Here is a 22407-nt window from a genome sequence, read left to right on the forward strand (position 1 = left end):
TTATGCTTTGTGCCTACTGAACACAACCCAGATGTACAAGATCTCAAAACAAAAATCACATTGTGAAATGTAAGTGTTGCTGTAAACCTGCTCCGACAAGGACATGTAAAGACAGGCAGAGTACCTGCCCAGTCTTAGCACATGACATACCTTACTTGTTCAGTGTTGTTGATTTATTTAACGTGCAGATACATGTTACTAAGCAAGTGTTGCTTTACTTTTTCAGCAGCCGTGCAGCAAGGAAGGGACAACGTGTGATAGGTTTGTCAAACACTTGCTACACAGCACTACTTCTGGTAGGTCTGATCCAACCAGGGCGTTAGGTTCGGCTTGAGCCTCCAACGTTTAAGGCATAAGCCATACGTAACGCACTGGACCAGAGCTATACTTCTGAGTGATATGGGGCTTTTCAACTAAAACGTCCCACTAGCCTGTGTGTCAGCCTGTTTTTTCAAATGAAATTTGGCATAACAATTTCATACGAGTTTGCAAGAGAGCAGAAGACCGGCACCAAGCTACATCTTATTCTACTGTATGTAAAAGATAATCATATTCTACTAATGTAAAACTAGGCTAATCCTTTCCATTTAGGCAACTATAGGGGTTATTTTGGCTACTTAAAACAGGAACAATTGTTACCGTCATGTATTAGAGAGAGATGATACTTCCCTGCTGAACAAAATATGTAAGTCAAGGGGAAAAATAACAGGTGACATTTCAGAAACCAAACCAGAATACAATACAGGTTCGTTCACTGTTAACCAATACGCCATAGCCAGCAGCACTGTAATCTACTGTACAAACAAGCTGTGCCAGTGCCACTCAAACATTTATAGCTGAGCCCTTCAGAAATCAAGAACACTCACTCAGTGATGCTCAGTGAGTGACACACACTCTCTCACACACACACACACACACACAGAGACACCCTATATCGCTATATAGCTATACCATGTAGAAGCCTATGTCGTTAAAAGCATGATTTAGGCTACTTAGCCTACATTAGCTAGTCATCACTGTACACAATCACTACAGGCATGTGCCTTGCAGCTAATACGAATTTACACATGTATAACGCTAACTTAACAAATATAAAATGACACTCACCAATGAATTATCGAATTTATTTAACAAGTATCTGCTTCTTTCGATATATTTGTCTCGTATTGTTTTGACTGAACAGGAAACGTAAGTACACTTCTAACTGTTAATCCATAGCCTTATTCGGTTCCCTTTTCGCCGGTCGGTGATGAACGAGTGCTGAAGGTTAGCTAGCTGTTTTGCTAGCCAATTAGCCATCGACCTGATAGCGACAACAGCACTTCAAAAAGGCATAGCTAGATAACAGGTTCAGAATTGGGTTTTCATAACGAAAGGAGTCCAGATGCAGCTAGCGAGCTAAAGACAGCCAGCTGAAGGTTTGAGCCTTGAGGACTGGAGAGAATGAATGTATTTGAAAGCTTGAGCTTTCTCATTGACAGCTTCGCCCCTCCCACTTTGGGACAGACAGAGCTCAGCAGTGCCGCGGTGTGGTGCATATGCGGTTCCAATACAAATCATTGAATATAAATCCGTTTCTAAATCAATATGTAGGCCTATCAGAGAAATAATAGTTGAGTGATGGGACAGAATATTAGGAGACATGACAGATGAGCTGGCATTTGGTGATTGAAAATGATTAATGTCAAATGTAATTTATACTGTGAGGCGCGACAGAGGGAAAAGTTACATGATATGAGTAAAGCTGTCATCTTCACTGAGCAGAGAACTGTGCACATGCACATTCGAAAAAAATTAATTAAAAAAAGTTTCATTTCATGACCATGCATCAATTCATGATATTAGACAATATGCCCATGTGACATGTGTTAAGTCTCTTTCACCATACTTCTGTTTACAAAATGAGTAATTTACTGTGTGGATCCCCTAAAATCCATACTACATTTATAAAATATTTGCCCAATTCTGCACTCAAATATAATCTAAATCCCTCAATCTCGTATAATTTATGAGAGCTTTATCCATTTAAAATACAGCATGACATGCACTTTACAACTCAGTCTCTACAAACCCTTTACTGGATTTCAGCTTAGTTCTCCTAAAGTCCATGTGCCAGTCTTTCAAAAAAGTGTGTGGCCTAAGTTGGCAGTACAGTAGATCATAAGCATGAGTTGAAGGGTCCCACAAAATGATTAGGTTATGGTTACTGTATAAGATACAATTGCATGAGCAATATGTTCAGTAGGCTGCAGTCAACATTGGGAATTCAAATCACCAGTATAAGGCAAAATGAGTCACGGGATACAAAGGATGAACCATGACAAGATAGATGGAAATCATGAAGCTAACATGAAAACGTATTTGACTTTGTTTTACTTGACTGAACTGGTAATGACATTTTCAATACTAACCTCATTAGCCATGTATTATCTGCTTCCACCGCTGCAATGCCTTTATCAACATTCCATTGATTCAATTTGATAAAGTTAGAACATTATGGCACAGGGGGACTGTTGTGTAAGGCATAGCCTTGTGTCCTCAAAATGTTTTACATGTGAGGTCCCACAATTACCCACTTCCCCTAGGGCAGGGCTTCCTGTTGGATAACCATTTGAGAACGCCAAATCCCAGCAGGGAAATTAAGAGGTAAGAATAATTTGCATTCAGCTGCAATATGGAAACATTTCACATGGCTGTGGAATCATGCACATGTAGTTATCTGCAGAGTTTAGAAGTAGAACTAAGATAATCCTCTAAGATCCACACAGGGCAATGTCAGTCTATCCGTGCCGTTCTTAGCACATGTGCGTGTCAAACATAGGGATTTTAGCTCATATTTCATAACAGTGCCATCAATGACAAGGCCTTCTGGGCATAAGCAGCAGCCTTGGGACGAAGCTTATTCTTCAGGCCATGGAATTACACACGGAGTATGCAACACATTTAGCACAGATGGCTAGTGCTGATTGAAATGTAGTTGACTCCATTCTAAGGCAAACTAGTAACATGACATCCATTCAGCACCAAACCAAGGTCTACCATCAAACCCACCAAGGTTAAAACTTCAGGGGGTGCAAATGCTTTCATGGTGACATTTTTACAACATTAAAATGGATTTGACATGGAAAAAATGAATTTGTTTACTAGTTTTATTGATGAGTCATGAACAATTGTACAGCAAAACTACAGTTCTGACATCATGCCACATTAGTTTACGCCAAGAGAACAGCATGTTCCAGAAATACAGTCACACAAATGTGATATGGTCTTGGCTGAGAGTCAAGTTGTTACAGAGCCCCCTGCAAGGTCATTCTGTCATGAACACATTTTTCACGGTTGTAGCGTTTGTTGCTTGCTACATTGTTGCTTGCTACAGGAAGTGGATAATAACATACATCACTGAATCTTTGACAAATGGTTATCGCGATGACAATATACCACTATACATAACATTTAATCTAGTTCTATGAATATACATCAGTCAAAACATCAACGGTTAGTTTGATTCTGCTCCTTCACTGCTTTTATTTTTTTGAATTCTATCGCAAACGGTCATAAACAAAGCTCCTGGCTGCTATCCCATCAACACCACATTGACATTATCCCACCCCTGGGTAGCAACCATCGGCTTAAAAACACAAACGTAACAATATCTGCCAATTCATTTCCAGCAATATTTCCCCAGTCTGTCTGTTTGGTGTGCACATTTGTCTAGCACTCCGTATATATCCAGTTAGGGATGCTAATGATAGCCGTCTTGCGGGTAGACCCGCGCTAATGATAGCCGTCTTGCGGGTAGGCAGACTTCCCCCCCCAAAACCAATTAAAATGGTAACTGCATAGTAGGCTTACCTGACAAAGAGATATGATTTGTAGTATCAATTGGGTTGCCATTGTTTTGCAAATTGTGCTGCAGCAGGCCTAACAGCAGAAACATAGCTACTGACATTCCTTTCTTGCTTAATGCATAATTAAAAGGAGAATTAAACTCCAATGTGTTAGTTTCCACCAGACCTCAATTTATCTGATTTAAACATTGACATGGACTCAGATAACTTCTCAATGCACATTTGTAATAAGCCTATTGAGTGTAACATTTAAAAAAAATAAAAGTACAGAACACATTTTAATGGGGCCTTCTTCATGAGCCATTATTTGACCAGTTATCAACAAACAAATCCCGTGGAAGAGTTGCAGAGGAGAACAATGTGCCAATTTGAACACTATAAAAAATAAATAATTGTTTTAGTAGCTCTCATTAGTGATGCACCGATAACAATTTGTAGATATCCAATATTTTCCTTGCCATTGTTTATAATTAATAAATACAGATAAACATTTTAGGGGGCTTTTAAGCATTCTAGTACAGTTAAATAGTTACACACACACAGCGGTCTAAGGCACTCAATGCAAGAAGCGTCACTACAGTCCTTGGTTCGAATCCAGGCTGTATCACATCCGGCCGTGATTGAGAGTCCCATATGGAGGAGCACGATTGGCCCAGGGTCATCCGTGTTTGTCTTGGTTAAGCCTTCATAGTAAATCAGAATTGGTTAACAGACTTGCCTAGTTAAATAAAGGTTACACACACACATACCAAAAAGTTATTTTGTTGGCATTTACGCATGTCCCCAATACAAGTAAAACATAATCAAAACCTATTTCTTTCACTTACATCCTGTGCTGTTTCGTTCATTTGTTCATTCATTTAATTCTCAACCAGGATTTCTATGGAACGCTGTTTGGGTCTTTGCGTGTCAAATAACACAAAATAAGCTTGTCGACCAATCAGGACCTGAATGACTGCACAGCACATAATTTAACACATTTATACATTTCTTACACATTGATTACAGTATCACGTCACAACGATTCATCAATACGTATGATATGCCGGTAAAGTTGTCTCACGCACCTACAATGCAGGTCATAAAAAAAGCTAGCTAGCTCATGGATGCAAACAATGTTCTTCCCCAAAAACATAGCAAAAAGACAACCGTTTTAGTAGCTGTAGTTAGCTAACTATATAGGTAGATGTCATCTAAATTAACCCTATTTATAAGACAGTTCTTATTTGATTAATGGTGGTCAGACACCTATGTGAAGCTAGCCACAATAATGATTAGCCACAGTAGTGGACTTGGCAATTATCCTTCAAAATAACAGTTTGGCATAGGTCTACTTTGAATTAATTCGCATCACTGTCAATTACATACGTTTATTATGAAGGCAAACCGCAATTTCCACTATTGTGCCTAATCCTTATTGTGGTTAGCTTCACAACATAACCCGGTCCTGTCGAGCATTACTAGCCAGATGAAGCTCGCTGGCTGCTTATAACGCTAGCTTTGGGCAACAGGGTTAAGTAGCTGGCTAGTTACAATTTCAATAGTCGAATAACAATACTTACTCAAAAGGATTCCAAAATGATTTCTAAGAATAATGAAAATGACTGCAGTTTATACTTGTCATTGTTTTCAGGCTGGTTATATTGGTGCTAGCTAGGTACCAAGGTAAAGCTAGCTACCGCAGAAGTTGCGGTCGAACAAATTAAGCTTTATTACCAACACGGTATTGTAAACGCATCGTTCGTGGCCGGTGTTTTTTTGTACAGCTTTGACAGTGCTACTGTATCCTTTTTGTTCTTAACTGACCTGCCTAGTTAAATAAAGGTAAAATAAAACAACAGTATAATTCAATGGCTAGAGTTCATTCTTCCATGTTTGAACTGCTTTTTACAGCAAAAGTCAAATTGAAAACATTTTCATAATAGTAAAATAAGACTGCTGGTTTGGTCAGATACTTTTGAGAAGAGGAAATTCCATTGGAATTGTATTAACAGCCATTGTGTAAATTGCCCATGTGTCATCAAAGGGCCGTCCTCTGAATTCTGGGACAAGGAAAGCTCTCCTTCAAGGAGTTCATGTTCACAAAAACATTAGCATGAATTTCATCAACTACAACATTACACATGTTTCTCTCGAGATTATTAACTTGTTCTTAGTGACATTACGTACTGTTGAGGAAAATTAGCAGATTTTCACAAGCATGACAATTAGCTAACAACCGTGTGATGCTGCATGACAATGTGAACATGATTGGTGACATTCTGTTGACCGAGGAGTTATACATTCCTCCATTGCCCAACGGGAGTCTTCTCTGGTTTGGTAAGCTAAATAAGCAAGTCTGTTTGGTTACTAAGGCAACTACTGTAGCTATCAATTAAACTTGCTAGCTACTTCAGTGGATTTGGAACACACTTCTGCTAATTATGTCAAATTATAGCCATGATACAAAAGGGGTTCTATGCGTTCTCTGGAAAATAACGCAACACACTGGGAGGTAAGTTCCACTCCGCTAGTGCGTCGTAGAACATGCCTTCCAAGTCGTTCATAATTTTCCACAGAACACATCGCTTATGTAATTGACAAATCTTTACACAAGATAAGTTGAAAATGGTGGGGGTAGCCTACGAAGCATGACACATGCAATGAGGAAATAGGCTGGGAGTTGCACAATACACCTACAGCATTTAACCACCATAAAATATATAAGGGAGGCAGGCATACATCTGTTTTCTAAAGACATTTGTCTGCAGTATCATACATGAGCATCAAACTGCTGTATACATGCTCACACCTGCAACTGCCAGGGCAGCTTCACAGAACCCCCTGTTATAGTCTAGGTCTAACAAGACACGCTGTAGCATACAGCCATGATGGCTACACTGCAGCACCTGCCCAAGACCAGATTATCAAAAGCATGCACGTCCAGAATGACACACCATTCCCTATATAGTTCACTAACTTCTGACCAGAGCCATATGGGCCCAGGTCAAAAGTACTGCATTAAATAGGGAGTCATTTTGGACAGACACTATAGGCAAAGCCATGTAGCCTACTTACCAGGTAGGCCAATTACAACAGGGGTGAGAGGGATCCATGGATGTTGGCGACACGGAAATAGAATCTGTCATTCTATTTCTATGCTTTGGCCCTTCATGCATCTGGTCTCAATGGCTCCCATCACGTGACTTCAAGGACATTGACTTGTTAAAATATCCTGAACCACTACAGGTGGGAAAGATTACAGAAGTGTTTTAGTATGCAGTTTATTGTTGAAATGATAAACAGATCCATGTCAGACAGTTCAATTTATAAAACAGACTATTTGATCTGTCCCTCATGACTATTGATATTACCCTGGTATGCCTCACTGGAATATGTGTATCACTACCACCAATAGGGAAATCTTTCTGGGCCTAGACTACTAGCTAAACCTGTGTACACTTTTCACGACAGTACCCCTTTGCCAGTAAAGTTAACTAGCTGGTCAAATATAGTTTCATTGAATTGCAAAGACGTATACAGCATTTGATTTATGTCAACACAAAAGGGACACTTATGTTATCTAAAGACAAAGTTTGTCTGCAGTATCATACATGAGCATCAAACTGCTGTATACATGCTCACACCTGCAACTGCAAGGGCAGCTTCACAGAACCCCCTGTTATAGTCTAGGTCTAACAAGACACGCTGCAGCATACAGCCATGATGGCTACACTGCAGCACCTGCCCAAGACCAGATTATTTACATAGTGATTCCCTAATGGCACCCTAGTACCTATATAGTGCACTACTTTGACCAAAGCCCTGGACAAAAGTAGTGCACTAAATGGAGAATAGTGCCATTTGGTGAAAAGGCCAGACTATAGCCCAAGCCACAGCTTAAAAAGTAGTGCACTAAGTAGGGAATAGTGTGCCATTTGGGACACACAGACTATAGGCCAAGCCATGTAGCCTACTTACCCAGAAGGCTAATTACAGCAGCGGTGAGAGGAACCCATTTCTAACAGAAATCGAATGTGATAATATATTTATATGCTTTGCCCCTTCATTGTCATCATGCATCTGGTCTCAACAGACAACCCATCATGTGAGTTCATCAAGGACATCGGGCACGATGAGATGCCGACCCACTACAGGTGAGAAACAGAAGATACGTTTTTAGTACAGTAGTTTCCTGATCTGATAAACATTGGTTTCATATGTGGGACAGTTCAATTTAAGAATTTGATCGGCTCCTCATGAGTTTATTGATATTATCCAAAGTATGCCCTCTACTGGACAACATTATCGTTACCACCAACAGGGAAATCTTAGTCACTAGACCATGTGGTCAAACTCATTCAGTGGAGGGACGACTGTCTGCGGGTTTTCGCTTCTCCCGCGTACTTGCGTGATTAATTGAGCTCATTGATTAGTTCTAAACTCCAGTCACCTGGTTGTTTAAGTCTTTATTACACAAAAATTGAAAGGACATTGAAAGGCAGCATACACTCAGCCCTCCATGGAATGAGTTTGACACCCCTGCACTAGACTACTAAACCTGTATAATCTTCTACAGTATCCCTTTCCCACTAAAGTTAGTTGGCGAAAGCCAATCTTGTTTAATTTAATTGTAAATACGTCTACAGCATTATTTCAACACAAAAAGATAGAAGGGACACTTCTGTTATCTAAAGACACAGTTTGTCTGCAGTATCATACATGAGCATCAAACTGCTGTATACATGCTCACACCTGCAACTGCCAGGGCAGCTTCACAGAACCCCCTGTTATAGTCTAGGTCTAACAAGACATGCTGCAGCATACAGCCATGATGGCTACACTGCAGCACCTGCCCAAGACCAGATTATCAAAAGCATGCACGTCCAGAATGACACACCATTCCCTATATAGTTCACTAACTTCTGACCAGAGCCATATGGGCCCAGGTCAAAAGTACTGCATTAAATAGGGAGTAATTTGGGACAGATACACTATAGGCAAAGCCATGTAGCCTACTTACCAGGTAGGCCAATTACAGCAGAGGTGAGAGGGATCCATGGATCTTGGAGCCACGGAAATAGAATCTACGTCATCCTATTTCTATGCTTTGCCACTTCATTGGCATCATGCATCTGGTATCAATGGCTCCCATCATGTGACTTCAAGGACAATGACTTGTTAAAATATCCTGAACCACTACAGGTGGGAACGATTACAGAAGTGTTTTAGTATGCAGTTTATTGTTGAAATGATAAACAGATCCATGTCAGACAGTTCAATTTATAAAACAGACTATTTGATCTGTCCCTCATGACTATTGATATTATCCTGGTATGCCTCACTGGAAGGTGTATCATTACCACCAATAGGGAAATCTTTCTGGGCCTAGACTACTAGCTGTGTACGCTTTTCACGACAGTACCCCTTTGCCACTAAAGTTAACTAGCTGGTCAAATCTAGTTTCATTGAATTGTAAGTACGTGTACATCCTTGGACTTATTTCAACACCAAAAAATATTGAAGGGACACAACTTTAGTTTTCTAAAAGACAACGTTTGTCTGCAGTATCATACATGAGCATCAAACTGCTGTATACATGCTCACACCTGCAACTGCCAAGGCAGCTTCACAGAACCCCCTGTTATAGTCTAGGTCTAACAAGACACGCTGCAGCATACAGCCATGATGGCTACACTGCAGCACCTGCCCAAGACCAGATTATTTACACAGTGATTCCCTAATGGCACTCTAGTACCTATATAGTGCACTACTTTGACCAACGCCCTGGACAAAAGTAGTGCACTAAATAGGGACTAGTGCGCCATTTAGGAAAAAAGCCAGACTATAGGCCAAGCCATGTAGCCTACTTACCCAGTAGGCCAATTACAGCAGAGGTGAGAGGGATCTGTGATCTTGGCTCCACAGAAATGTGTGTACTATTGTCAGCATGCATCTCTTGACTTCCAAGGACAACCGACTCGTTGAGATATGCTGAACCACTACAGATGGGAAACATAGGAGATTAGTGTTTTAGAAGAGCATTTTATATTTGATGATAAACATTGGTTTCATATGTTACAATATTTTCTGTTCCTCTTGAGTTTATTGATCTTATCCTAGTACCCACGCCTTTTACTGGACAACATGTATCATTACCACCAACAGGGAACCCTTTATGGCAGTGGAGTACTAGCCAAACCTGTACTCTTTTCTATAGTACCTCTGTCACTAAATTAGACAGCTGGCTAGTAAAAACGAATCTAGTTTAATTGAATAGTAAATACATTACATAATTTTAGATTAACACACAAAAAAAACTGAGGGAACGTATGTTTCTAAAGACAAAGGTTTGTGCACAGTATCATGAGCGTCAAACTGCTGTATACATATTCACAACTGCCAGGCTTCACAGAATGTACTGCTATAGTATACGGGTAACAACCAAAATAAAGGAAACGCTTGAGTAAATGAAGGATACAACGTAGATTGAAAGAGTCTACACAGGTGTGGTTTCTGAATTCATCAAGCAATTAACGTCCCATAATGTTTTGGGTCATGTATAAAAAAATAATAAAGTCGCCTATTATTTTCACTACCATCGCTAGAAGAGTTTTTAATCTTTGAAAGAGGGGTCCCAAAGGAGCATATATGATTTAAAGTGTTTACGTCAGTCACCAGATTTTAACACGCGAACTGTTACAGCCTACCGCCATGATGGCTACACTGCAGCACCTGTCCAAAACCAGACTAGCTAACGCGACACCGTGGTTGCCAAATGGCACCCTATTTCCTAAGTGCCCTGGTCAAAATAGGGAATACGGTGACATTTAGGACAGATACATGTTATAAATACAACAGTCAACAGAAACAAGTTCCCGTTTTTTTTACAAAATGTGACCCAGTCATTGTCCTAGCTAACGTTACACTTGTTTGGCCTGGTTGGACGTTTAACAAACGTAGCAAGCTAACGTCAGCTTTTGGCTGGTAGGTTAGCAAGGACACATTTCTTACCATGTTCATCAATGTGTTTCGGTCATTTCCATCCAAGCGAATCATCTCCTTTCCTCAAAACATAAACGCATGTAGGGTTTTAACAAAAGTTTAAAATGAGCTCTACTTTGCTAGCATGCCGCCTCAATGACAAAAATACTTCTTCTTTGGGATTGTGTTGGCGGATCGCACCCAATTTAAGATGCATACACCGCCACCTACTGGACTGTGAGGCCATTCACGACCTACATATATTGAACAAAAATATAAACGCAACATGTAAAGTGTTGGTCCCATGTTTCATGACTGAAATAAATGATCTCAGAAAGGTTCCGTACGCATCAAAAGCTTATTTCTCTCAAATGTAATGCACTAATTTGTTTACATCCCTGTATGTGAGCATTTATCCTTTGCCAAGTTAATGAATCCAGTTGGCAGGTGTGGAATATCAAGAAGCTGAGTAAACAGCATGATCATTACACAGGTGTACCTTGTGCTGTGGACAATAAAAGTCCACTCTAGAATGTGCATTTTTGTCATACGTCACAATCCCACAGATCAAGACATCAGTCAGGAAGTTAAAGCTTGGTCTCAAATGGGTCTTCCAAATGGACAATGACCCCAACTGTACATCCAAAGTTGTGGCAAAATGGCTTAAGAACAACAAAGTCAAGGTATTGGAGTGGCCATCACAAAGCCCTGACCTCAATGCTATAGAAAATGTGTGGGCAGAACTGAAAAAGTGTGTTTGAGTAAGGAGACCTACAAACCTGACTCAGTTGCACCAGCTCTGTCAGGAGGAATGGGCCAAAATTCACCCAACTTATTGTGGGAAGCTTGTGGAAGGCTACCTGAAACATTTGACCCAAGTTAAACAATTTAAAGGCAATGATAACAAATACTAATTGAGTGTATGTAAACTTCTGACCCACTGGGAATGTGATTAAAGAAATAAAAGCTGAAATAAATCATTCTCTATACTATTATTCTGACATTTCACATTCTTAAAATAAAGTGGTGATCCTAACTGACCTAACTGAACTTTTTGGAATCACATTGTTGTGCTTGGCTCACTTTAACAGGATGGTGACCCAGCGGTCCTCCAAGTTTACAGTTGTTTTGACCACGACACAAATCATACTTCATTGACAGCATGGCTAATGTTGATTGTTTATCATTTTAAACTTGGAAAATAGCCCCTTAATCCTAGATTTGGGACCACACAGCCACTGTCATTGATTCCTTCCAAACCACTCATTGAATTTGCGATTTTCAACTTGTGTAGTGTTAATGTCCGATAGCCGATGAACACCTATACGTTTTATATATAATTTCTCTTCATATGACAAGGATTAAAAAGGATTTGCCAGTAGATTGTCAATTTGATTCATGATGATGACTGCTAGCTAAGATTTTGAAAGTATGATGTTGACATGATCAGTCCAATCAAAGCTACTGTACATATAACGTGATTTGATGTCATTTTATCTGTGGCCACTGACCTTGAGCCTTCTTGGATGGGCACTTCTACGGCAGCAGCCGAAGGACTATAATTTTCAATGTCTCCTCTTACACTTGGCAGTGACGTAAAGTCCCCACGAGTGATGGAACACTGAGCCAATCATGGCGCAACGTTCCATATTGTCTGCTGGCTTCGCCACCACCACAGAAAACACTGAGCTAGGCTGAAACACCTGCATTTTGGAGCTGCTTTACTCGAGAAAACAAAAAAAGAGACCATGTTTGTATGTGGCTTTATTAACTCAATGATACATTCTTTTTTACATTGTTTGTGAACTGATGTGACACGTATTAATGCCAAAATAACATGCAAAACAGGCAAGCCCCCCCCCCCCCCAAATTCTTGACAGGTCGCCACTGTCTGTAATATGTTTAGTGACTGCCACCCCACATTCCTGTAATAGGTTTCCTTTTTCATCTTTGAACTTATATGGTGATTGCATCTACACTTTCATAGTATTACCACGACAACCGGCAAAACAGTCCGTCTTTCAATCACACACATGGGTATAACCAATGAGGAAATGGCACGTGGGTACCTGCTTCTATAAACCAATGAGGAGATGGGAGAGGCAGGACTTGCAGCGTGATCTGCGTCAGAAATAGAAAGGAGTTCTATTTTAGCCCTTGGCATCGCAGATGCTCATTGGCGCATGAGCAGCATGGGTGCAATAATTGAATAACATGGATTTCTAAAATTTATTTTGTGACGCTCGCGCACGCGACGTGTCCGTCTGGTCAGCATGTTACAGATTCGGAGATAGAAATGTAGACTAAAGGTCATTTCCAATTGAGCCGATATATGCAGCCTTTACATGAATGTAGTATTTAAACATTCCATTTAAATTTCAATCACGCTGTAAAGTTGGACTTCAGCGATGCGGACTGAATATACCCCTAAAATGAATTGCCACTCATGCAGTCTAAAGCATTCGTTGACGCACACCCTAAAATGTTGGAGAGGTGCTGACTAACAGAATACGGTCCCAATAAATTAGTGGATTAACACCAACCCTGAAGAATTGTATGGTAAAAGTCTACTTTAAAGCCTTTGCACAATGGCTTTCATTATTGAAATATCAAATAGAGGCAACATCATATCATGAAATGCTTTATTCAACTCATCACATCAACATGCAGAAATTCTTCAGATTACTTCACAAGCAATACAGCATTCATCATCAGAGGTCCCCTATTCACAAAAAGAGACATCATGAAAAAAACTCAACGTCAATAACTTCTAAAGCAAGTTGCCAATCTATTAAACTATGTGAAGCACTCTAACAGTCCCTCTATCTGGGGGAACACTGCTGCTAGGGGGGGGGGCAGTTCTAGGATCAGCTTCCCCTCCCTCAATCCTAATCTTAACCATTAGTGGGGGAAATGCAAACCTAACCGAACATTGAACATTGCCCGTTGTTCACACTCCTGCTCAGTGGGTTGGTCAGTGCTGAGTGGCTCAGGTGACAAGTGAAGGTCTGTCCGGAGCTCCAGCGTGTTGAGGGCAGACTAAGGAGGCTGCTCAGGGTGTACGTGCCGTCAGCCTGGCGCTGAGACTCGCCCTTCTGGACTTCAGCACCCGTCAGAGAGCCACCGTCATCAGACCAGGACAGGGAGGCACCGTCAGGATGGAAGCCCTGCGCCAGGCACACCAGGGTGGTCTTGTCCCCAGAGAGAGGGGCCTGGGCTGGGGCCATCAGGACCAGAGAAGGGGGTGATGGAGGACGGGCTGACAGGGGAGGACACAAAAGATACAGACTGCAACAGTGAGATGGATCAAGATACTTTCTCATTGAAAAAAACAAGAATGGAATTTAACTTAAAGTACACTGTAATTGTTTTAAATTCAGTCAAAATTCAAACAATTCATTATTTATCTTTGAACATAGATGTAATATCCTAGTGTTAAACTTTCAACTGCCTCTGTAGTCTATTTATATTTTCCAGAATATCACTTATAATCCTGAAACAAAAAAATACATGCTTTCCTCTTTCTCATAAGACAATTAGTGTACTTGACTTAATTAGGTTTATTTGAAAGGGACTATTCACATTGATCAAGATCATCTCTATAAATGTGTCAGATTTAACAAGCTGGCAAATTGTCAACTGTAGTCCCTGTTACCATAAATTAAATAAATGAATGTACAGTATGATTTTAACTAATATATTACCTCAACAATGATTAATATTCATTATTATTGATCATGTATATTTTGTGTTATATACATTTGAATCAACACATGCTGAAGATTTGAAAATATATTCTAACCATTACATGTCACTTAATAAAGGTAAAAAAAAAAAATACAGATTTGTTGATATAAGAAAACATATCACGGGATTATTTACAAGGGTTTTTACTCACCAATGGTGACTTCAGTTCCTTGTCCAAACTTGGTACCATGTCCTCACAGTGATACATCTCGATACAAAAACATCTGTGCTGAAGACCGTTCTTCATGCTCTTCTCATTGGCAAGTCTCCATTCATCAAGATGTAGAAATCCATGAAAAAATGAAGCAAAGGACTTAGTTTGATATTGAATTGTTACCCAACGCAATCCCCTTTTATACACGGTGGCATTCAGTGACCTGTGAACATTTAATAAGTATTATTTTCCAATCTGAAGCCCTGTTGGATTTTTGTACGAGCAGTCTATTGAACTGCATCACTGTGTTATACACTGGCGCCACAGCCACCAACACAAGCACAGATATACACTGCCTCATCCTCAGCCGTGATTTCATTGATGTGTAGATACTCAGTGTAGCCAGATCCTGGTTCAGAATATGTGAACCTGTTAGGAAGCCCAGCTGCTCTTGTGGTGTCAGCAAGCAAAAAACTTGGGCCACCTCCAGCCTTCTGTCGGTACCATGAAATTGTCCAGGTCCGAGAGCTATCACTAACAGCACAGGATATTTTCAAATTATCTCCCAGGTTCACGGAGAGGGACTTTTCCTGGGTCAGTACGAGAGCTTCCATACCTGCAGAAATATAGAAAGATTTTGTTGTAATTGGGGATAAAAATACTCCAATACATCATAATCCTACAATACAAGACCATTGTGCCTCCTAGTGAGTGCAGAGTATATCAATGGATCTGGTATTAATACTTCTGAAAGTAATCATCTCCATATTTACAATATAATCTATAGTCAGGGATTTCACTTTACTGTAGTTAGTCAGTGTTAAGTCAGTCTTACCAGACAGAGTGAGTAGCAGGGCTGTAATAGAAGCAGTAGAAAGGAACATGGTGATCTCTTCTGTTGGAAGCAGAGGTGATATCAGAGAAAGAGATGTCTTCACACACGGTCTTCACTTCAATGCAGCTCTGAAACTCCCAATGCCTCCTATAAAGAGCAGCTTACTGTACTGAAACCGTCAGCCAGCCCCACTCCCCCTTCCAAAACCAGCCACCCATAAACACACACTTCCTCTACCATTTGCATTGTCAATGAACAGTTTAGCAATTCTATTTTTTGTAGCTTTTGAGGTCAATAAGAACTCTATGATTTCTCATTATGAAAAAGGGGTATGAACACATAACTTATGATTCAATTGTGATATCATTAAAAGGCCTTGAATGTCCTCTCATAGGTACAACAGGCCCTAACAGAGTGGCATGTATGTCCTTCGACACAAACCAAAATGAATATTTTTGGACAAAAATGAATTGCTGGGTCTCAGGAGAATATATCCACTAGATAGGGCATGGCGTCTTCTTTTCCTCTCAGAAGCATCTTCTGTCTGTCTGGTATCGATTTAAGCAATAAGGCACGAGGGGGGGCTTTCTTGCTTTCTTGCTTCAGGTCCTGAGCTACAGACAGTTAGATTTGGGTATGTCATTTTAGACGAACATTTTTAAAAAGGGTCCGATCCTTAAGAGGATATGTACACTGCTCAAAAAAATAAAGGGAATATTTAAACAACACAATGTAACTCCAAGTCAATCACACTTCTGTGAAATCAAACTTTCCACTTAGGAAGCAACACTGATTGACAATACATTTCACATGCTGTTGTGCAAATGGAATAGACAACAGGTGGAAATTATAGGCAATTAGCAAGACACCCCCAATAAAGGAGTGGTTCTGCAGGTGGCAACCACAGACCACTTCTCAATTCCTATGCTTCCTGGCTGATGTTTTGGTCACATTTGAATGCTGGCGGTGCTTTCACTCTAGTGGTAGCATGAGACGGAGTCTACAACCCAGACAAGTGGCTCAGGTAGTGCAGCTCATCCAGGATGGCACATCAATGCGAGCTGTGGCAAGAAGGTTTGCTGTGTCTGTCAGCGTAGTGTCCAGAGCATGGAGGCGCTACCAGGAGACAGGCCAGTACATCAGGAGACGTGGAGGAGGCCGTAGGAGGGCAACAACCCAGCAGCAGGACCGCTACCTCTGCCTTTGTGCAAGGAGGAGCAGGAGGAGCACTGCCAGAGCCCTGCAAAATGACCTCCAGCAGGCCACAAATGTGCATGTGTCTGCTCAAACGGTCAGAAACAGACTCCATGAGGGTGGTATGAGGGCCCGACGTCCACAGGTGGGGGTGTGCTCACAGCCCAACACCGTGCAGGACGTTTGGCATTTGCCAGAGAACACCAAGATTGGCAAATTCGCCACTGGCGCGCTGTGCTGTTCACAGATGAAAGCAGGTTCACACTGAGCACGTGACAGAGTCTGGAGACGCCATGGAGAACGTTCTGCTGCCTGCAACATCCTCCAGCATGACCGGTTTGGCGGTGGGTCAGTCATGGTGTGGGGTGGCATTTCTTTGGGGGGCCGCACAGCACCTCCATGTGCTCGCCAGAGGTAGCCTGACTGCCATTAGGTACCGAGATGAGATCCTCAGACCCCTTGTGAGACCATATGCTGGTGCGGTTGGCCCTGGGTTCCTCCTAATGCAAGACAATGCTAGACCTCGTGACTGGAGTGTGTCAGCAGTTCCTGCAAGAGGAAGGCATTGATGCTATGGACTGGCCCGCCCGTTCCCCAGACCTGAATCCAATTGAGCACATCTGGGACATCATGTCTCGCTCCATCCACCAACGCCACGTTGCACCACAGACTGTCCAGCAGTTGGCGGATGCTTTAGTCCAGGTCTGGGAGGAGATCCCTCAGGAGACCATCCGCCACCTCACCAGGAGCATGCCCAGGCGTTGTAGGGAGGTCATACAAGCACTTGGAGGCCACACACACTACTGAGCCTAATTTTGACTTGTTTTAAGGACATTACATCAAAGTTGGATCAGCATGTAGTGTGGTTTTCCACTTTAACTTTGAGTGTCAGTCCAAATCCAGACCTCCATGGGTTGATAAATCTGATTTCCATTGATAATTTGTGTGATTTTGTTGTCAGCACATTCAACTATGTAAAGAAAAAAGTATTTAATAAGAATATTTCATTCATTCAGAGGATGTTATTTTAGTGTTCCCTTTATTTTTTTGAGCAGTGTATATACCAATATACCACGGCTTTCAGCCAATCAGCATTCAGGGCTCGAACCACCCAGTTTATAATATAACATAATGCATAGAGGTTATAAAACACGTCGCAGAAAACCTTTGTGTTTTCATTTTCAAAGTGGACTCATGAGTAAGCTGAATCATGATCTGGAATAGAAAATCACGGACCACTTTTATTATCACCTCCCTGTGTCATCTATCTGAATGTTTATGCATCTCAAATGGCCTATTCCCAATATGGTGCACTACTTTTGACCAAGGCTCTGGTCAGAAGTAGTGTACTATAAAGGGTAGAGGGTATCATTTGGGACGGAGACATGTTTGTAAAAGAATGTGGGTGTGTATGTGCACTGACTTGTGGTTTGAGACCACATTTCGGTTCCTCTTCTTCTGTATCACTGTGCAGCTGTTGTCTCAGTTTCTCTGTCTTGGGGAGCTCCCCACCCCTCTCTGGTACTAAAAATACCCCAGAGCTCTCACACCTGGACAAGTGTAGAGGACATCACTGCACACTCACTAGGCACCTCCGAGAATGAGAGAAATGCTTGCAAAAGTCTACCATTTTTAATTGTAGAGGGAAATGTAGCCCGAGGAGTGAGACACCGTTGAACACAATAATTAAAAATAAGTCATGGCCCATGGAATAGTCAATGGCAATGCAAAAGCAGAAAAAATACAACTTCAAACTTGACCTATTTTGAAGAAATGTCAGAGAGTACGATTATCCTGAATACATCTTGTGTTTATTACATTTTGAAGATGCTGTTTCATTAGATGTCTTGAACGTTTCAACATTGCCTTTTAAGATGCTGTTCATGATCATGCCTCGCGAACTCCTTCTGATTTTGGGGTTAGATGATTGAAAAAGAAAAGTCAAGTACTGCATGAGAAGAAAACGGTTTGTTTTATCTTCTTCATAACAAATACAAGGTCAAGAAATGAAGCTAGTGACTGATAATGTGTTGTTTGAGACGTTCACTACCAGGTATAAAGCTGTGTAACACGGTGGCTGACAGTATTGGAGTTAAAACCACATGTTGACTAAAACAATCACCTGCTCTCATAGAGTACATACATGTCGACTCCTTTAGGAGTTCCCTCAATGAACCACCCCTCAGTCTTTGGGGCAAAGGAGCTGGCCTCGTTGGGAGGTGGGGCGTCGACTTTTGGGGACTGCCTAATGGCAATGGAGGGAGCAATAGCCTGGGAGATAGGCTCCTCCTCATCGGCCATGGGTGGAATTGTGATGGTCTGGCAGGAGTAATGGAAGGGTCGCATCTCATGCCAAACCTTGTTCCTTGTTGAAATGGTATCCTCATCCTCCATTGTATCGTTAGCTTTGGTAGTGTTGTCCTGGCCATCGACATGGGTGGAGGTCTGTACCTCACCCCAAACCTTGTCCTGTGAAATGGGCTCCTCAACATCTGTGGGGACATGGTTGGATGTCTGTGTGTTGTCCATAGGAAAGGAGCTGACTGGCTTCTTCTCCTTCTTCCTCTTCTCTCTCTTCTCCTTATTATCCCCGGGTGTGTGCAAGGGCGTGTGAAGGCGAGGGGAGGGTGGCTGGGCTGACAGTAGACTGCTTGCACCTTCCCTCCGCATGTCCTCCTTGGATCTGCCTCAAGGTGTTTTCCGAGCAGTACTGAGTACAGCACTTCGGACTCTTTCACTCATCTGACAGGGCTGCAGCTTGTCCACACGGGCTCCGCACCAACTGACACTGCTGCTCATCGACGAGGGGTGTGCCGTTGATCTGTGAGGACACCTGCAGGTCACGGAGGGGAAGTAGTATCACCCTCTAGAGTCCTTCACGTCTTCGAGTTTGAGTGGTTTTTCGTTCCCCCTAAGGAAGGTCTGTATGTTGTCACAGAGTGGGGGTTCATTGTCAGGTGGGCTATCGATAAGTTTGTCGTCCAGGGGTTTGGCTTAACCCTCCGTACAGGTCTGTAGGACATCATCGCTGGATGGAGTATTCATCTCCTGAGAGGGCTGGTTCAGGTTCGTCTCAGGAGTACTTTGAACCACCGGGGAGGACCTGCACATTATCCAAGATGTACACAGCATACTCTGTGATCATCATCATTTTCATCACGAACCAATACTTGGCTGACGATACTCACTTTAACGTGGAAGCAGAAGAATGCAATAAACTGCCACAGGATGTAGCCAAGGAGGAAACTTCCTCTAGGTATATCATATCTAGAGAAGAGAAAACACATCACGTTTTTTTTAACAGGATGAGGAGAAAAAAGGAGGCTTCACAGTCACACCATGGCCTTTGGAGCACCTTTAGGATTTGATTGGAGCATCTTTATGATTCTCGAAGATTTCTCCTCCTAATTAGTGATGGTCAACAAACTGAATCGGAGCTCCTCACACCCGCTACCTGTGGTTACCTGGCGACTGTCCCCTCTGCGGTCCCGGCATTTGCTGGCTGCCCAGCTGCTTAGTCCAAGCCTGTTCCTGCATTCCCTGGTCCCGCATTTCCACTGTGGCCTCTACTCCATCAGCTGGTTAGTCAATGTCCCAGTCTGAGTTCCACCGTGGACACACAGCAACCTATCATGTCATTCTTGGTCATTCTCACTGACTTTAAATTGTTACTCTGCAGAATCACGTCATTCATAGACACTTTTATGGAAAACGTGTTATTCTAACAAATAGCATGTGAATTATGGACATTCCAATGGACGCTTAAAGTGTTTCATATAGACACGGTACCTGATATTCTATCATACTTATTGCTGACCGTCTACTATCTATGCTGACTGTTTTTATTAAGTGTTGTGTTGTGGCCATGTGTTTCTGTCCCGTTGTGTGATATCTGTTCTCCTTGTGCTGTAACTCTCCTGTATTGACTTTTGTGTTTGTCAATATTGTCCCTGTCCTTCTGTCTGTCTTGTCCTGTGATTTCAATGTTGTTTTGCTATTTCATGTATTGCTCTGCACTTCCCAGTTGTCAGTGGCCAGGCTGTCATTGTAAATAAGAATTTGTTCTTAATTAACTCGCCTGAACCATCTAACATTGAGTGTTGTAAAATACTGAACTTCCTCTTTAAATAAACCATTGGGAAAACCATCCTCTAGGTTGGCAAAAAAAATAGACTGTAAAGTGTCACGCCCTGATTTGTTTCACCTGTCCTTGTGTTTGTCTCCTCCTCCCTCCAGGTATCGCCCACATTTTCCATTATCCCCTGAGTACTTACACCTGTGTTCTCTGTTTGTCTGTTGCCAGTTTGTCTTGTTTGGTCAAGTCAACCAGTGGTTGGTCTCAGGTCCTGCTCCTCCCCCACCCTTGTCTGTCCTGACTCAGAGCTGAGTGCCTTTGCCGGTGCCTTTGAGAGTAGGTGCCTTTGCCCCTACTCTGGATTACCGATATCTGCCTGGGCCTGCCTGCTGTCTTCTACCTTTGCCCCTACTCTGGATTACCGATCTCTGCCTGGGCCTGCCTGCCATCCTCTACCTTTGCCCCTATTCTGGATTACCGATCTATGCCTGGGCCTGCCTGCTGTCTTCTACCTTTGCCCCACTACTCTGGATTACCGATCTCTGCCTGGGCCTGCCTGCCATCCTCTACCTTTGCCCCACTACTCTGGATTACCGATCTCTGCCTGGGCCTGCCTGCCGTCTTCTACCTTTGCCCCACTACTCTGGATTACCGATCTCTGCCTGGGCCTGCCTGCCATCCTCTACCTTTGCCCCACTACTCTGGATTACCGATCTCTGCCTGGGCCTGCCTGCCGTCCTCTATTTTTGCCCCACTACTCTGGATTACCGATCTCTGCCTGGGCCTGCCTGCCATCCTCTACCTTTGCCCCACTACTCTGGATTATTGACCCCTGCCTGCTTTGACCTGTTTGCCTGCCCCTGTTGTTGAAATAAAGTGTTACTTCAACACAATCTGCACTTGGTTCTTATCTGAACGTAATGTGTATTCTAACTTTATGTATATATTTTTACATTAGCTACAGGGAGTAAATGCCCAATAAAAATACACTTCATTAATTTGTAGAACATTCGGAAAACATTCCATGACAGACTGACAAGGGGAATCCAGGTGAAAGCTAAGATCCCTTATTGACGTCACTTGTCAAATCCACTTCAATCAGTGTGGATGAAGGGGAGGAGACAGGTTAAAGAAGGATTTTTAAGCCTTGAGACAATTGAGAGATGATGTATGTGTGCCATTCAGAGGGTGAATGGGCAAGACAAAATATTTAAGCGGGGTATGCTAGGCGCGCACTGGTTTGAGTGTGTCAAGAACTGCAACGCTGGTGTTAAAAATATATATTTTTAATGCTCAACAGTTTCCCATGTGTATCAAGAATGGTCCACCATCCAGCCAACTTGACACAACTGAGAAGCTTTGGAGTCAACATGGGTCAGCATCCCTGTGGAACGCTTTCGACACCCTGTAGAGTCCATGCCTCGACGGATTGAGGCGGTTCTGAGGGCAAAAGGGGGTGCAACTAAACATTAGGAAGGTGTTCCTAATGTTTAGTGCAGATGCGCACACCAAACGTTATATTCCTACAACAAACATAAACCATCCCTCCGCTGATGGCCAGTGCGCAGCACAGACTGTACTGAAAAGACAT

The 22407-nt window shown here is 42.2% G+C and overlaps 1 protein-coding gene across 21 annotated transcripts in view; it reads right to left on the reverse strand.

The window, feature by feature from the left end:
• Positions 1-11165, reverse strand: part of LOC110493663 (SEC14-like protein 1) — a 63752-nt gene extending 52587 nt beyond the window's left edge. For 4 of the 21 annotated variants that reach the window (XM_090204794.1, XM_090204790.1, XM_090204787.1 and 1 more), the window contains exons 1-5: positions 10842-11014; positions 9702-9829; positions 8851-9026; positions 7890-7978; positions 6906-7070 (exon numbers count right to left, since the gene is read on the reverse strand). The gene's annotated coding sequence lies outside the window, so the exon portion shown is untranslated. Of the gene's footprint in view, positions 1-1107; positions 1510-6905; positions 7071-7808; positions 7979-8850; positions 9221-9701; positions 9830-10841 lie in introns of those variants that run through there. The other 17 variants (XM_090204795.1, XM_090204791.1, XM_090204789.1 and 14 more) reach the window with 8 other exon arrangements.
• Positions 11166-22407: the final 11242 nt, after the last annotated feature.

Source organism: Oncorhynchus mykiss, chromosome 17 (assembly GCF_057628025.1).
Source record: "Oncorhynchus mykiss isolate SJ-2025 chromosome 17, ASM5762802v1, whole genome shotgun sequence".
Taxonomy (NCBI): Eukaryota; Metazoa; Chordata; class Actinopteri; order Salmoniformes; family Salmonidae; genus Oncorhynchus; species Oncorhynchus mykiss.